Below are 18,512 nucleotides of genomic sequence, written 5' to 3' on the forward strand. Positions count from 1 at the left end.
ATTTATTTCAATTCTGGGATACTCATATTAGGAAGCATTTTAACAAAAACTAAGTGGTTTGCAAAGGGCTGCATTGAATGTAACAACAAAAATTTTCTTTAAAATATAGCTTTGTATCAAATTTTTTATGATTTGTTGAAATGAAACTAAGCTCTCCTTCTTTTCTAATATTTATAAGCATACTAACCCTTTTGTGTTTTATAATAGGAGATTGTATTATAGTAAATTATAGTTTGATCGATTCATCTAACAAAAATATAATAAAAGAGAGTTAAATATTTTTTTTTACATTCTTTTCCGTAGTTTAAATTAGAACTTTATATTTCATTTATTATTTTTTGCATTAACTACGCTTGTAAAAAGTCGAGGTATTAACTTTCCTAATCTTATTTATAAACAATTTAAAATAAAAAAATTTAAAGTTATTACAAATTATTCTCTAGGTATTAAGTAAAATTCTTTTGTGTTATTGTAAAGTATATAGTTTAGTTATATAATTTTTTGTTTTCATTTAATAATTAATATCAATTTTAAAAAATTTAAATAAACAATTTTATTTTAGTTTGTGTTTCTTCTTAAATAATTTTTAATTTTAAGTGGTGATTACATGTTAATTGAAAATGCACATTATTTTCAATGTAATTATCTGGTTAATATCTTTTTGTATGCATATTTATTTAATGTTAGTGTTTATAATTGTCAGTTAACAAGGAAATAAGCAAATAAATGTTTGAGGACATTTATTTCAACAATATATAAAAGCTTTTACTGACAAATGTTTTCAGAAATTTATTTCATCAATAGTATTATAAATAATAGTAATAATATAGTAGTATTATAAAATTTATTTATTTCCAGTTTCAGCAATATTATTCAGAATTCTTCTTCCTTTCTTTCAAACACTTTCTCTGTCTCCGTTATCTCAGCCACCTTGTTACTGATGCTTGTGTGACGTCAGGGAATTTACTTCGACAGCACCTATAATTCAATTTTAGCGTTTAATGATTTCTGTATAAGATAAACAGCAAAAAAAAATAAGAGAAATTATCATTTACACTTTAAAATATTAATCAATACTTATCGAATATTAAGAGAACACAATCCAACCTTAAACTACAATATGTCTGTTTAAAAATTATTCCAGAAAAAATGCAAACAAAAGTAATTTTTATTGTAATTTTGGTATGATAATGGTATTAAAGTTAGTGTATAAGCATTATATGGTATTATTTAATGTTGTTATATACCAGTTATTATAGTTAAAAAAATGAACCAAACTCAAAACAGGCCTAAATAACATTTTAAATTGGCAACGAAGCCAATTAAAATTAATGTTAGAAATGCATTTAAAAATTCGACTTTTTAATGCGTAACTACTTGAATATTCTCACGAGACAAAATTTTTTTTAAAATAATCTATAAATTGGTGTTAATCAGCACTACGAAATCATTTACAAAACCGAAAGGCATATACCGATACTCACTAAATTTATAAAACTGAAAGAATAATTTTAAATTTATTTGACTTACTATTTTTTTGTTGTATTTAATGGCAACTTTACATAATTAGTATTTATTAGTTTTATACATTTTTGAAAGTTATATTACTAATGACTGATAGTCAAAATTTACCATAATAAAAACAGATTTCAAAAGCATAACATTAAAAAAAATAATTTCGTGTTTTCAGATAACGCCAGAAATATTAGTTTAGTGACTTTCTTCAAATATTCTACACCTACATGTTTATCATTAAGCTTATCTGACTTAACGAATAGAGAATGGAGAGTAAAAAAAAGTTCAATGAAGTACTTTTTTGCTTAAATAGATCAATAAGTGAGAAAACATCACTCATGTTGCAATTAGAATATTTGAAAAACAGATTATTCAGTTTAAAATAAAACAGTACCTAATGATAAACCAATCTGAAAATTCCATTCTTTAAATCTCTCAACGAATTTAAATTTTTGAACAACTTTCAAGATTGATATTTAAAATTTCGCCCCCAGCCATGATCTGAATTTCTGGGTAGCTAAAATGATTTAGGACTTATAGAAGAAACAAAGGAACAAACTTCTCCTTTCAAATTATAGCTAATTATAAATGTTTATATAAGCATGCTAAGTTCTTAAAATTTCTAAAATTTAAGCTATTTTTATGATAAAGTTCTTGTCAATTATTTTATTTTAAGTTAGTTTCCTCTTTTTTTTTTGTTGATTTAAAAGCTAAATTGTTTTAAAACTTCAATTTATTACATGGATGTATCTACTGTATATCAAGAATTGAATTTTTTTTTTCATTATTTGTTATGTTATCTTTCGAAGACTAGCTCAATAGTTTCCTTTACTATTACTAGATCACCAGGGAAGCAGGGGACCTTTACTGTTACTAACCAGCTCAATATTAAAAATAAAAAAATACCATAGGGCTCTTATATGGTTATTGAGTAGTTGCATCTGAGCTCATTGTTTCCCCCGGTAACGTAGGTAGCTCCTCTGTTCTTTGTGTGAAAAAAGCAAATAAGACCTCTTTTACTAAAATATTTAAATTTTTACAATATATGTCTACGAGATGGCGCTGCCATAAACATGATTTTTTTTAAGTATAGCAAAAATAAGCAAAAAATTTTAATGCCTCAGATTTGAGGAAAATCCTCAATTTCAATTTATGATCACTATTTTATCTTATTATTTGGGCGTTAGAATGTACATATAACTTAAACACTAAATATTTAATAAACTTTTTTGAAAAAAAATATCAATTTGCTGAGATTTTTTTCTTTTAAATAAAAATTATCAAAATTAAAGAATAATTCTTAAAACTTTTCAATTCTTATGAACATACATAATGATAACATGCACTCGAGTAATATTATAGAAATTAAAAAACAAAATCATAAAAACTTTTATTTCACTCAACTTTCATATTGGTATATATTTCCCTTTGCAAAATATTTTATGACAGTCACCTTATTTAACAACTTTCCAAATAATGAGATTTCATTTTATTTCCCCAAATTAAGAGCGTTAAACAAAAAATACTAATTTTTTAATCTAGTAATAGAAAAATGTTAAGATAATAGGTAAGATAAAATAGGATGTTTGCTGAGCTTAACTACTTAAATTTATAACATAACATGCACTACATCTGTAAAATTATAACATAAAATATTACCTGCAATTAATTGTAAGATCCTCGGATATTCTTGGATTGATTTGTCATGGAGAGGGGGTCATGGGGTCCAAATTGAGATCTTGAAGAAAGAGGTTGCTCAAAATTCTGTCGAATCGTGTTATAGCTGAAATTAACATAGCTAAACTTACTAATTTTAATAATAGTACACTGAACTTACTAAAATAATTTCATTAAATAAAGAAAAACGTAAAACAGTTTCAGAATATCAGAACTCATTATTTTGTGTCAATATAGCTGCAAAGCTATATTGCTATCATTCATTGACTTAATGTAAGAAAAAGAAGAAAAAAAACAATAAATCTATACAAATTCTCCCCCCCCCCCTCCCCAGTAGTAGCTAAAATTTTTTTAAATTTTTTATTTTTTAAATAAGATAATACAATCCTGATGCATCCTCTAAATTTTAGTCTAATATTTGAAAATAATGTGAATAAGTTCTTACTCTGTTTACTTTACACACTCACCCCCCCCCCCAAAAAAAAAAATTATGCTTAAGAAATTCTTTCTGAACTGGCAATACATATATTATTTTAATTTAAAGCTCATTACAGATTTAAATAAATTTAACATTTCGAAATGAAAAGAGATGCTTCAATCATCTTAGTTAAAAAAAAATTACTAAAACTGCAAAAAATTAAAAATCTGTTTAGTTTCTATATAAAATAAGTAAACCACCTCTGTGTAGAGACCTCTTCTATTTACGACCACTTTTAGAAGGCACAGATAATGTCAGAAATATTAGTTTAGTGACTTTCTTCAAATATGCTACCACCTTCATGTTGATTATTAAGCTTATCTGACTTAATGAATAGAGAATAGATTGTAAAAAGAAGTTCAATGAGTACTTTTTTACGTAAATAGTAAATAAATATGCAAACATCACTGATGTTGCTCTTGGAATATTTGAAAAACAGATTGACCAGTTTAAAATAAAACAATACCTAATGATAAACCAATCTGAAAATTCCATTCTTTAAATCTCTCAGCGAATTTAAATTTTTGAACAACTCTTAAGATTGATTTTTAAAATTTTGTCTCCTTGCGTGATAAAAGAAACAAAGGAACAAACTTTTCCGTTTAAAATATAGCTAATTTTAAATTTATATATAATTCAGTTAAGTTTTTACAATTTTTATGATTTAAGCTTTTTTTATGATAAAATTCTTGTATATTATTTTATTTTTAGTTTTTTTTTAAGTGAAAAGCATAATTGTTTTAAAATTTCGATTCATTACATGGATCTACTGCATATCAAGAATTTGCATTCTTTTTCGTTATTTATTTTGTTATCTTTCGAAGACAAACTCAATAGTTTGCTTACTAGATCACCAGGGAAGAAAAAAAACATCAATCTAACAAACTCAATATTAAAAAAAAAAATAATAATATTAAAAACACACCAGAGGGTTCTCATAGTTGCATTGAGCTCATTGTTTCCACCGGTAACGTAGGTAGCTCCCAAGTTCTTTGTGTGAAAAAAGCACATCAGATCTCTTTCACTCAAATATTTAAATGTTTACAATATGTGCTACGAGATGGCGCTGCCGTAAACATGATTTTTTTTTTTTCTTGAAGTATAGTAAATAAGTCAAACTTTAAATGCTTTAAGATTTGAAGGAAAGCTTCAATTTCAATTTATAATCACTATTTTACTTATTATTTGGGCTTTAGAATAGACATATAACTTAAACATTAAATAGTTAAAAAACCTTTTTATGAGCATACATAATGGTAACATGCATTCGAGTAATATTTTAGAAATTAAAAAATTAAAACACAAAACTCTTTTTCACTCAACTTTCATATTGGTATATATTTCACTTCAAAAATTATTTTATGGCAGCCACCTTATTTAACAACTTTTCAAGCAATGAGATTTTATTTGATTTCTCCAAATTAAGCACTTGAAACTAAAAATATTAATTTTTTTAATCTAATTGTTGAAAAATAGTTAAGAAAGATTAGAGGTAAGATAAAATAGAATGTTTGCTGAGCTTACCAACTTAAATTAATAACATAACATGCACTACAGCTGTAAAATTTATGACATAAAATATTACCTGCAATTAATTGTATGATCCTTAGATATTCCTGGATTGATTTTGTCATGGGGATGCCAACTAAATTGAGATTTTCCAATTCATTGTAAAAGAGGTTGCGACAGTTATCTGCTCAATCCTCCAATCGCTCCAAAGTGTTACATCTGAAATTAACATTGCTGAACTTACTAATAATAATAATAGTAAACTAAACTTACTAAAATAATTTCATTAAGCTAAGAAAAACGTAAAACAGTTTTAGAATATCAGACCTCATTATTTGGTGTCAATATAGCTGCAAACAATTGTGCTATCACTGTCCATTGTTGACTTATATAATAAAAAAATGAAGAAAAAAAAAACAATGAATCTATTCAAATTCTACCCCCCCCCCAGTAGTAGCTAAAATAATTTTTAAATTTGTTATTTTTTACTTAAGATTATACAAACCTGATGCATCCTCTAAATTTTAGTCAAATATTTGAAAATAATGTGAATAAGTTCTTACTCTCTTTACTTTACACACACACAAAAATCAGATTATGCTTAAGAAATTCTTTCTGAATTGATAATACATATATTATTTTAATTAAAGCTCCTTACAAATTTAAATAAATGTAACATTTCGAAATGAAAAGTGATGCTTCAATCATCTTAGTTAAGAAAAATTACTAAGACTGAAAAAGATAAAAAATCTGATTAGTTTCTAAATGAAATAAGTAAAAATAAATGAATTAATTAATAAAAACTTAAATAATTTATTACAGAATTTATTACATTTATTAGAATTTATTACATTTATTATTGAAATAATTTATTACAGAAAATTTGTAAGAAATATCAATATTTAGGAGATATAGTAGTTTTTTTTTTTGTTTTATTTTATACTTTTGACAGTATAGAACTTTTGCGTAATGGTAATTTTTAAGTTTTTTTAGCGGGAAAATTTTCAGGTTTCTTTTTATTATTTTTCTTATAAATCCTTTTTTACAGACTCTTAAGAGTACAGAAAGAACATGTTTCTAATTTACGATGTATGCATTAAAACAACGTATACAAAACTACATTTTCTTAACATTTACTAAAACAAGTCACGCGTCCAAAAGTAATCATGCGATTAATTATACACCTTATATATGAAATCGTTAACTTTAATTTTGAAAGGTAAAGTTGATAAAAGTTAAGATAAATATTGGTAAAAGTTAAAATAAATAAAGACAGAAAAATAAAGATAAGAAAAAGTTGTACCGAATATTATAATCAGTTACTTACACGGTGTTTAAAAATTCCATACTGATTGCCCTCAATATACCTACAGATGGATATAAAAGAAATTCAAGTTTACATCTTATCTATTAAATAAGTTACATTAATAAATGTAGCAAAAAATCTAACATTCGAAGGGTAAATTAAATAAATTTAACTAAATAATTAATTTTTTAAATACAGCGAAACCACCGAGAAAGACCAACTCTGTGTAGCGACCTCTTTTATTTACGACCACTTTTGAAAGCACGGAATTTTTTCTATAGACTTTACAATAAAGAAAACCTTTAAACGAGACCATCAAAACCTACCCCAAACCACTGTAATAAGGTCAAAGAGGGGAAAACGAAAAAACTATCAACAGAAGAAATCTTAACGAAACAAATAAGTAGATTTAAATGTATTAATATTATTTGTAAGTGGCTCTTATTTAGAGCGCTCTTTTTTCCGATCTCTACAAGAGATATGGTCATGGTGCAGTCATTGTGCTCTAAAGACAATACTATCATTTATTTATTTTAAGAGCTAAGACTTAAATTTAAGAAAAAAAAATATTTTCTAAAAAACTAAGAATCTCAAACAAACAAACCTCTTCTCATATTTAAAATCTAAGAATTAAAATCTCTTGCAGAAAATCATCCACCTTCCATAACATTTACTCAATCATAGTCAATAGAGGTAAGCTCAAGAACGACCAATTTCCATTAATAACCATTTTACGGAGATTGTTCACTCCCGAGAGGTTTCACTGTATAATCAAAGACTAATGCTAAGCCGTAAGAACAAAGATGGGATACGGCAACTCAATTTTAGCTTTCAATAAGTGTACTATTTAGTGTATAAGTATATATATTTACTTACTATTATTCTTTTTTATCTATTTTCATACATGCTATCATATTTAACACTAGAAAGACTGAAACTTAGTATATACCTATATTGCCCAAAATCAGTCAAAATGACTGGATGGTAAAAGAATAAATAAAGAAATTTATTTAAAATTAATTTTTAATATTTTTTATATTATTTACAATTATATAACAAGTTATTAGTATATTAACAATAAAAAAATTACATGTTGCACAAAATTCTAAGAAATTGTGTCATTATATAAATCATTGTTTTTATAATTGAAATTAAAAGCAGTAAAAATGACTTCCTGGGGCAATGTAGTGTTAATTATTTTCAAAAAATAGGTAGAATAATTCTTATGAACAAGAATATGAGGGTAACTTTATATTTTTAATGCATAGAGTTCATCTATTACTCAATAAGTATTGTATATTAAGCGTAAAATTTTTTTAAAAAAAACTGTGTTCAAAAAAATATTTTACCTTCTAAAAATTCAATAGATAAATTATTTTAAATAGTTAACCACAAAATAAAACTTCATAAGGTTAAGTAAGGTCAAACATAATAAGGTAAGGTAAAACATTTTTTAAAATATAAATGAATGTCATATCCACACCTTATTTAAATAAAGCATTGCATTTTGAATAAGCCTTATAATCTCCTAATATTTGATTAATTGTATTTATTTACCTTTTAAAAATTGCAATGCTGATTAGAAAGCTTCATTTTTTTGCTATTACAAAATTACATTGTGACATTTAAACTAAGTCTTTTCCTATTGAAAACAAATAGGTTGCTGAAAAGTTATTATTATAAGATAATATTATAGTACCATTACATATTAAAGTTTTTTTTCTCTTTAAACTTATTTTTACTTAATTTGTACTTAGTATTGAGACTTTTTTTCTTTAATATTTTTATTTACTCTACAATTTTTATTATACAATTGTATACTGTAATGGTAAGCTGTTTTAAACATGAAAAAATATGTTTGTCCAGTTAAAAGTCTTTTCCTTTTCAAAACAGTTACATTATTGAAAGATGCAATGTCATAAGATTATTACCCATAATACTTTGAGTTATTATTTGACAGGCCCTTAAATTTTAAATAAACCAGTAACAATTTTAATAAATAAAATAATTTACTTAGATTTAGGTATTGTCTTTAATTTTCAGAATAGAATTTTGTTTCCTAAATTTTGTATATTTTAATAATATGTAGTACATCATTATTAATATTAAAACAAATTTGGATAATTAAACCAATAATCAGATTGATTAAATTTTAATGATAAACCATTTTAAATAGGAAAAAAGTGAATTTGGGCACTTAAAATAAACATTTTCTTTTAAAAAAAATTAGATTCATGAAATTATATTAATACATCCATGGCAAGCAAGGATAGATAGGTATTCTTTAGCCAAGAATACATCATTTCAAACATGAAGAATTAAATTTGTGCTTCAAACTGAGCATTTTCCTTTTAAAAACAATTGTTTATGATAACTACAATCATCAATATTATCCTAGCACCGTAACATATAGTGAATGTTAAATTAATTTTAAGAAAATTTAAGACATTGTATTTCAGTATTGTCCATTTTTATATACATAGTACATTATAAACATTTACAAACGTTACAGTCTTATGACTTTGCAGCAATAACAATCTAATTTTCTTTCAAAAATAATGTAATTGCTTTGAAAGGGAAAAATCTTAGTTTTAATTACCAAATTTATTATTTCAAGTTTAGATAGTAGAATGGCGAACCAATATCATTTTTAAGTAAAGTAAACAAAAATGATCCAATAAAAGGAGGATAAGTCTTAATTCAAAATGCAAGGCTTTTTTTCTCTTAGTTTCAAATTTGAATGACAATCATTTTTTCTTAAAAGAATGGTTTGTCTTATCTTATTCATAGTTATCTTTTTTAAAACGGTTTATCAATACAATTTTGAGAGGATAAAATAAAATAAAAGTTAATTAATCAATTAAGAAATCAAACGCTTAATTTCAACAATGTTTTGGAAATGATTGATGTAATTAATTGAAATTACTTTTAATTAAATGACAGTATATCTTCTAACATTAAAAGTATACAATATTTCTCAATCAGAATTAAACTCATAGCATATTTTAAAACGTTCTAACATTGTAGTGCAGCTTTTGCATGAGCATGCAAAACAATTATAAAACTTTTAAGTAAAATAGTAAGGAATTTTTTTTTTTTAAATAGCATACATTTTAGAAATTTTAACATTTCGAACAATTTTTAATTCAGAAGCATTTGAAATTACTTACCCGAAATAAACGTTCTTCCATGAAGTTCCTTGACGAGAATTTTTCAGGGCATCTCACCTTTTCTTCCAAAATACATTAGCCCTTTGTACAGCCGAGACTGAACAACGCCAGTTCGCAAATGGACCACACATTTGAATGTCTTCCTATTGGGTATATTTTAAAAACCCCGTTTAGGAGGAGGGGTCTCCTTCCAAGGAGTATTTTTTTTAATTTTGAACTTTTTTTCACATTCCTTCCAGCATTAAACTCATAATTTAAATTTGTTTTTAAATATTTTCCTTTTGATATGTAATTAGTAAATCCATTAGAATAAATTTCTAAAGTACTATTTATTTTCGAAAATAATTAAATATAAGAATTATTTTCGGCATCAAAGAAGAGTAATTGGTTTATTCATATTTATATAAAAGAAAAGTTTAAGGTGCATAACAAGTTCACGGTGAGATTGTAATGTCCAAATGTCCAGCATGTAGAAATTCAATCACCCATCCAAAAAAAATATTTTTCCCGCTCATACTAAAAGAATTGATTTAATAATTATTTTAATAATTGAAAAACCATTCGTTATTTATAAGAGATTTTAAACAGAGGAAATATAAAATAATTTCTGAATAAATTAATTACGTTAGATGAAAGGGAGCTAGTATAGACATTTAATGCAAATTTGTCAAAAGCGCTTATTAAATAAAATTTTTAACTCATGAGGCATTTTCTTAACAATGACTTGAACGCATTACTAAATTCTGGTAAATATCTGAACATAAAAAGGAGTTTTTTTTTTCCAATTTTTTTTTTTAAATGTTGTTTTCGCACACACTAGCTCTACTACTCAGGGCTAGAGTGGATAATCTTGGTATCTTGTTAAGTACACATTTATTTTAAATTATTTATTATCCAAGCCATATTAGGGAATAAATATTGACACATATATAACTCAAAATACTAATTCGTAAGAGAACTTTTCACTATACTAAGAAAGAAATTTTTAAAAAATTTTAAGTGTCAACTTTAAATGTATATTGAGACACAGTCCTGGTAGTTCTACCTATCGCGGGAGATAGAAGTATGGTAGCTATTTTTTCCTTGATATTTAAGAATTTTGATGATTAAAATCTATTGATTTTTAATGATTAAAATCTATTGATTTTTAATGATTAAAATCTAAATCTCTAATTTTGTATATGATTAAAATGACTATATTCATAGCTATATTTAAAGATTAACCATTTGATCTCCTGTTATCAAGTTTTTGATGGAACTAACCCGAATATGCATGGAGAGGAAAACCACGAAAACCTCCCTCGGTTTCCAGAAAAATAAAATTCAAAATTTCCTGAAAATTAAAATATCAAAAGAAGAAAGTCCCTCCATCTTCAAAGAATTTTCGTATGCTGTCTTTAGACAACTGTTACATTCAGATTTACGGAGCTAAATTTTTAAGGAAATTTACAGGTTTTAGGACGGAAGGAAGAAATATCATTCCACACCAATATTTTGATTATTGTTCATTCTTTGACCACTTTATCGCCAACTAATCTCACTGTAGGTAAGGTAAATTAAATGAGTCAGCGAATTAGTCTGAAATTCACTGCAAGAAGAATTTCTGAGATTGGTGAGTGATAGCGATTTGAACAGGGTTGTGTACCTTTTAATATGTTTAAAATAAAGCATAAAATATTCTTAAGCGTAAAAGTGGGGTATTTAATAAAATTAAGGCAAACTGTGAGATCGGAGCCAGCTCACATCATTAAGCGATCTCATAAGAACTGTTGTGAGGTTGAAAATAGTACCGAGGTTCGGTGAGTGATAGTGGCCTCGGCGTCCAATAATAAAGTTTTTTTCTTTCATGTAACTTTTTTTCCGAGCTTTTGCTTCCGTTACCTTTTTAATTACTAATTAGTAATTCTCACCTAATTATGTGTTTATTGAGCAATATTGATAACAAATGCCGGAGTTCAAGATAAAAAGTTTGTAAAATAAAATTATTTTAGAAAATATTGAACAGAAAATAAAGAAATTATCTATCTCATCTTCCGAATAAAATAAAAGTAATTTCTTTAAATAGTTGTGTGCAAAAAAATTTTTAAAAATAGTAAATAGAAAATGGAGGAATTCTTTATCCAATTTTTTGAATAAAATAAAAGTTATTTCTTGAAGTGGTTATATGTAAAAAAAAATGGCTCGAAATCGTAACTAACTTTTATATTTTCTTGGTGATTAAAAATTTATGTGATGCATAGCAATAGTAATAATAATAATAATAATTGTTTTTGATATCATTCCTTTTTAAAGCATGTGTAATACGCAGCTCTCTTTTAGCCGTGACCTTCAGAAATGTTTCTGTGCCCTTTGGCAAGACATCTACGTCTACATCCTTGTATCCAGTATTCCCCCCTTGGGCAAAGGATCCCCCTTGTCTTCAAATAAGGTAGAATCCTTTTCTGAGAATCAGCAATAGAACCTTGTTGCTAGCACATCTGGCTATTTGAAAGGAAGAGTCTGTGCATCGTTTACAAATTGTTTTAAAAATTTTTATTATTATAAATTTTTTTTTTTTTGCTTGATTAAAGGAGCATCAAGAGGAAAATGCATTCATCCTAAATTTTCTGTTACAGTACTAGTTTTTTTCTTTCTTTTCTTAAAGCATTACTGATATAATATTCACAAGTGTATGCAAATTTCGTAATGCAAAATATATCACTTGATAAAAAAATTAAGAATTAACCTCATTTAATTTTAAAATATTTTTTTAAAGATATGCTTATTATTTAGCGCTATATGTCATTCTTTTTTTTTTTCTGTTCTTAAACACTATTTAATTCAATCCAATCAACCAAAATTACCTTGTCAAAAATACGTCATTCGCTCACCATTAACAGTCGAACAAAAAATAGATAAAGAAACAATAAATAAATAAAGAAATAAAACGTCATGACAAATGTCTTAATCCCAATATATTGAAATGCAAATTTTTCAGGATACCGCTGCCATTATATATCTACTGAAGTAAGTGAAGAAAAAAAACTTCCTTCTCAAGCTATATATCCTTGCCATATTAACAACTTTCAGTACAGCTGCAAAATTGTTAATGTTTTGTAACATTTTAATCATTTAAAGACAGTTAGAACAAACTTTTTTCTAGCTAAGAATTATATCTATTATCTAAATCATGGAGTAGTTTTTCGGTCTGACCTAGTCATATGCAACGACTAACTGATTTTAAATTACATTCGAAAACGATGCTCCTCATAGTAACGTTATACATTTTATAAGACGTGCTGTTATCAAACGTTTAGAATGGTTTTGTAGAGGGGAGTAAGGGATCAGAGTTTAGAGTTAATGAGAACTTTTTTTCTTGGTACTCATTCTTCATAGAACTTTTATTTGTTATTTTATTTTTTAACAAAATTTAACAGAACGAAAAGAAATTACAATACATAATAAGTGTTTCGCAAAGAATTAATGCTAACAATTAATAAAAAACTGCAAACTAGGATAAATGGGAGTTGGGGGGAAAATTAGCCCACATACCCCCTCCACTACACTCATGATTATTATTATAATTTTCATTTGAAGAGACATATTACGGTTTCTAAAATATCGCATTTATTGCTTCAAAAATTTCTGACAATACGGTCATATCGGCCCCCCCCTTTTTTTTTTTTTTTTTAAAAAAAAGACAAACTTGATAGCGCATATTTACAAAGACGGACACAAATTTTGAAAACTTAGTTTACTCTAAAATAGATTAGCACCGTTTTGTGGCACGGACGTTTCTTCTGTTAAGGCGCCAGCCGTTGTATTATTGTATTATTTATACTTTAAAGTATGGTTTAGTGTCTTGTTTCTTAATTTTAAAAAGCTTCTACAATACCGTCATTCGGGGCTACTTTGTGTAGCGGGGGCTACTTTGTGCAAATTCGAATTTGGCATTTTTCAAGTGCTGCTTTTGAGTATTATGTTTATTTCACTTTAAAAATGTGTGGAATTTGAAGATAGAAGTCTCTTTTATTACTGCAAACATTTATTCGAATTTTAAAACAATCTCAGAGTGTGTTTCGTTCATCCAATGCCAACAACTTTCCGAAGACGTCGAATGTCGAAAAGTGTGCGTGGAAACTTTAGCTGTGAAATGCAAAGACGTTGATAAAAAAATTGTCGTAATGGCAAAATTTTTTATTTATATATTAATAAGCAATTATATCATGTTAGCGTTAAAAAAAATTGAAAATTAATAACAAATAAATGGAAAATGAAAAAAAATGCATTTTGGGGCTACTTTGTGCAAAGTTTCATTCGTTTTTTTTTTCGACAGAAAAATGGTCAGACGTTATAAAAAAATACCTGGAACGAGAAACTACCGTGATTACACTTTAGAAAAGCTGCAACAATGTTTGCAAGCAGTTGTTGGTGGTATGTCGATTGCAGAAGCTTCTAGGAAGTACGAAATCCACAGAAATACTATCTCTAAAAAAATTCACAAGAAACACGTTAAACTTCCTGGTAAACTATTATTTTTCTTCTACAAAGATTTTTCTAATGACTTAATCAAACGATTTAACACATAAAAATATATTTTATAGGACATCGGGTAATTTTGACAGAAACTGAAGAGCAAGTTCTGTCATGTTCATTCAAGGATGTTATGTTCAAATTTAACAATATTATAAATGTTAATGAATATGTAATAATTATTATTTTTAAAATTTCATCCATTTCAATGTTTAAAAATGTATATAGTTTGCTTTTGTTTAAACTCAAATGTTTTGAAATAAACATTATTTTTAAGAAAAAAAATCTTCAGAAAAATGGTCTCTTAACGCTGAAAATTATTTTCAAACTAATATCTTTACATATCTTGATGTTTTTGTCTTTAAAAATGTCAACAATGAACTTTTTTAACAATTTTATATCAATATTTTACTAAAAACATGATTATTAAACTGAATTCCTATCGCTGCACAAAGTAGCCCCATTTGGGGGCTACTTTGTGCAAGGTATGTTTTAACTTATTACTCGTAAATATTACATACAAATAATGCCAATATTTATCAAATTCACTCGTCTGAGTCCAGTTATGAATATAATATCGATAAATTTTACTAAAGTTTGAATTAATATAGTTTTTTTACATGTCAAAGTTCAAAAACTGCGAAATCCTGCACAAAGTAGCCCCGAATGACGGTAATTAATTAATACAAATGATGCAAATCAATACAAATGATAAACAATAAAAAATAAGCAAATAAATCATGTCTTCATTCTTAAAAAAGTTAAGGCATGCTAATTTAATACGATCAATCCCCCGTTTTTCATTGAGTAATTTTTCGAAGATTAAAGCAATTTCTAATCTTAATTAATGATAAAGTAATACAATATCAAAATGATTACTGGGGCAAATTGTCTTAGTGTAAGAGAGTTTAGTATTTGAGTAATAACATTTTTTGATTCCCACAATTAGATTCAGAAAGAGTAATAAATAGGCATATGTGAAAATAACATTAAGGGATGAAAAGTTTCAACCTTTCTCTTCACTGATCTATGAAGGTCATATATTCCAAATTATTTCTACCGTTCTGACAACATTATTTTAAAAAATATTTTTTTATTCCGAGGAATCACTTTTGTATTTAATTTTGCATAAAAATCAATAGTCTGTATGAAATATATGCATATTCTTAAGTGAGCTTCTTAGAATAAAAATATAATCATTAAAAAATAGAATCATCGCTCAAAAGTATTAAATTTGATTCGTTTTTTAGAGCGTTTCATTGCACTACATCTTATCTTTTTCAATAAATTATTAATAAAACTGAATATTATCAAGACCTGCATTTTATATCTTTAAAAACTCAGCCTTCACATAAAGTGCTCTCCTTTTATGTCAACAAGGGCACTCCGCGGCCTTCGGATAGCGCCATCGCCTTCCTAAACTTAATATGAAATTATAACAAAAACTATTTCTGCATCACCTGGCCATAAGTTCTCATATTTTACTTGAGGGATTTAATTTATCATTATTCGAGGAGAGAATTGTAAGCGATATATGGTTAGTTTATGATTTAAAAATAAGCTTGATAGATTTAGTATTTTCTTTCTTTCTTTTTAGTTTAAAGAAATCATTTTTTAAAAATAGAATACTGCCATTTTAGTTAAAATGTACATAATTATCATTTATAATTTACTTTTAGCCTTATAAGTGTAATATTTTCAAGTAATTTTTTGACATTTTTATTAGAAGAATTATAAAACTGTTAAAATTCTCTCATTTCATTTTTTCAGTAAAATAAGATTTTTTTTCTTGATTTGAAAGTATATAAATTTGCTTAAGTGTTTATTCATTCTCTTTTTTTTTCCTTAACCCATTTTGCCAACAAATCGAAATTTGTTTCTTCTGCCGCACTAAAGTTCTAACAATAAATTTAAGAATGTCGTTAGTTCATGGTTAGATGAAGCCCAGCAGCTATGTTTCAGAAAATGCGTTTAGCTGGTTGCAATCCTTTACAGCCAGGATGGTCAATAGAAAATAAATTGTAGCTTTTACTATATAATGGAAGTGTTTTGTTTTGTATATCATTATTTTCTCAGTTACGCAGCAGATATATATTCGTCTTACAGTTCTCAGTCAATTCGCTTTGTATGAAAACTAAAAGAAATTTGGTTCAAACCAGTTTCATTCGAAACAGATGCCGGAAATTCTTTCCCTATTGTAAGGTGAATGAGGTTTACCTGCCTCCTCCCGGAAAAAAAAAAAAAAAAAAAACTGTATGCCTTCTTTCTACATCTATTTTTTGAAACATTTGTCTTAGATAATTTTAATAAAATAATTTTTTAAAAAAATAAATAGTTAGTGCCGTATTTTTTTTCAAATGTTATTAATTAATCTGCTTTTGTTCACTTTTTTATCTATTTTTTACGTTAGAATGTATGTAAAAATCGAATAGGTGCTACGAAATATTTATTGTCGCGAAAGCAAAAGTTTAGATAAAATAAAACGAAACAAATTCAGTTGTTTTTAAATGTTGTTTTTAGAAAAAGCATATAAACGATAAAGAAATTAATTCATATTTTAAAGATATTATTTTTTACTTGATTAAGATATTAAAGATACCAATTTTTATATATTGGATGATTTTTACTAAATTAAATTTTTTTTTTTTACTCTCAATTGTCTGAAAAATAGAAAACAAAAATATTAAAGTAAACAGCACATCGGAGTAGGGAGCGTGGCAGTTATATAACCATCAATCCCGTGAAATTTAAAAATCTTTTAGGTAAAACCTTTTGACTTTAGTTTTCTTAAAACTAAAATTTTATCTAATGATATAAAATGTCCTATATTACCGAGAATAATTTTAATGGATAAAATTAATATGTTGCAAGCTTAATAACAGTGAAATAACTAAAATCTTAAAAATAATGATAAAATTTTTCACAAAATGAATAAAATATATCAGAAAAAATTTAAACAATGAATGAAGTAAAAACATTTTTTATTTTCTAAAATAAAAAAACAAGATATGCATATGATGTCAGAAACATCAGTAGAAGACGAAATTTTAAAATTGCCATGTAATAAAATGTGAATCTGCTGCAACCGCAATGAGACATCAAGTTATCCACATTTTATATTCACTTCTAACCATAGCATCGAGCAATTCAAAATTTCTACTATGGTATGCAACCGCAATGAGACATCAAGTTATCCACATTTTATATTCACTTCTAACCATAGCATCGAGCAATTCAAAATTTCTACTATGGTATGGCTTAATTTGGCCCCTTATCACGGTTTAAAGAAATTTCAAACAGTATTTTTAACCTCAAAGAGCGTATGTTTCTTAATCGAAATCGAACAGGCGAGAGCCATTGAGTTTTCCAAAAGGAAATTAATTATGCGCTGCGAAAAAACGTTGTAATTTATATTAGAAATAGAACATCTTTGAGGTTCAGACGTTGAATAATTATTGCTTAATTATTTGAAATGTTTACCATTTTTTGCAATAAAATTTTAAGCAAAATGTTTACTTCGATGATAATTAGCATAAAAATTATCATATTATACTTGACATGATTGTTTTAATGCAGACAGACATGTTTATATATAAATATTTTATTTATATTTTATTTTATTGGAGTCAATAGTTAATTATATGTTTTAGAGGGCAAAAAAGAAATAGGACACAAGACGTTAGTTAAAGTACCTAACGAACAAAATTTAAAAGAAAAACTTCCAATCTTATATTTAGCTCCTTTTTAAAGAGTCAAAAGTCAAATTGCCTCTAATATATATATGTTATTGTGACATGATGTTTAAAAGAATAATTTCGATTCGAAATTAATCGGGTTTATGGGAAGAAAAATGCTTAAACAAAATAAAATAATAGGTAGTCTATAATTATTCAAAAAATATAAGCTGAAACACATGCACAAGAGAAACCGGTGCGGCCATGAAAAAAAGCAAATGAAGTATAGTAATTCTACAAAAAAGCATGGTGTTTTATTTTTAATCCTAATTTGAAATAATTATAAATTCGCATTGATTTAATAACTAGTTTAACACCAATTTTGAAAATCATTTTTATACGAAAAAAAAGAGCGTTTAGCATTTTATTATAGCACAGGATACGTTGATCTAAAACAGAGTTTTTCAATTAAGTTTGAGAAGAGGTGGCATTTGATGCTTTCTCTAAGAGCTCTATCTGCGAACTTCAGAGTTAAGAATAGCTATCTTGATAGAAGACTTTTCGACAATGAATAGGGAGTAAACTAATTGATGTTAACTGTCAATCCTGTGTTCCTCCCCTCCCCAACGAACCCCAACAACCGCACACCTGGAGAGTCACAAAAGAACACC

The 18,512-nt window shown here is 26.3% G+C and overlaps 1 protein-coding gene and 1 long non-coding RNA gene across 3 annotated transcripts in view; both read right to left on the bottom strand.

Annotated features, from left to right (window-relative positions):
* The window catches only part of LOC107456822 (dopamine D2-like receptor), a 457,990-nt gene that overhangs the window by 223,292 nt on the left and 216,186 nt on the right, over positions 1 to 18,512 (bottom strand). The window lies entirely within an intron of this gene.
* Positions 764 to 9,805, bottom strand: LOC147805746 (uncharacterized). The gene is made up of 5 exons (XR_015428647.1): positions 9,656 to 9,805; positions 6,507 to 6,546; positions 5,256 to 5,398; positions 3,175 to 3,298; positions 764 to 978 (listed from the first exon to the last, which is right to left on the bottom strand). It is a non-coding gene; the product is annotated as an uncharacterized LOC147805746 (long non-coding RNA).

This window comes from Parasteatoda tepidariorum, chromosome 8 (assembly GCF_982258835.1).
Source record: "Parasteatoda tepidariorum strain Cologne lab strain chromosome 8, Ptep-v5.0, whole genome shotgun sequence".
Taxonomy (NCBI): Eukaryota; Metazoa; Arthropoda; class Arachnida; order Araneae; family Theridiidae; genus Parasteatoda; species Parasteatoda tepidariorum.